Genomic DNA, 755 nt, shown 5'->3' on the forward strand with positions numbered 1-755 from the left:
TAAGACCTGAAAATCATCTGTGTCATTTTAGATTTTTAGCTTAAAAGCATTATTTTACACAGTGGCTATTCAAATAATGGCAGATAGACATTGTGTCGCGTCGAGCTTGTAGATCTGCTATTTTTTTTTTTTTTAAATCCTGAAAATGTGCAAACTTTGAATGTATTTTAAAGCGAACATTTTAAACTCAAATCTTTCCTTTCGAAATGGGGGTCCGTGTGGCCAAATACATCATTTCGGGGGTCCCTTGCCTTAACTTAAAAGAAAAACGTCCTTATACACACGAATGAAAGAGTCAAACACACCACACCATTGAACCAAGGCACCTTTGGGCACTCAGCAGATGTCTCCTGGTGCTTTTGAGTTTTCTTACTGCAGCATTGAGCTGTAGGAGGAATGGGTCTTGAACATGGAAAGTCTGTACTGAAAGACTGATCATTAGACTACTCCTGCACCATCAGTCAGACACTCAGCCACAGTCTCCTGGTAATTTTGAAGTGATCTTTTGTTTGTTAGCCTTCAGTTAGTACATAACAGAATCAGATGTTTCTTAGCACTATTGAGGTCTTTTGTATGTCAGTGTAACAGCCGGGAATCGAACCCTGGTCTCCCACGTGGAAAGCCAACATCTTAAACACTAAGACAAGTCAAAGGCTAGTATTGTAACTGCCCATGACTCAGGGGAGATATTAGAGTTTTGAGGTCGTTTGAGCCAAATAAAGCTGAGTAACTAGCATTAAACTTTAGGGAGACTG

This window comes from Protomyctophum parallelum, assembly GCF_964188405.1.
Source record: "Protomyctophum parallelum genome assembly, chromosome: 2".
Lineage (NCBI taxonomy): Eukaryota > Metazoa > Chordata > Actinopteri > Myctophiformes > Myctophidae > Protomyctophum > Protomyctophum parallelum.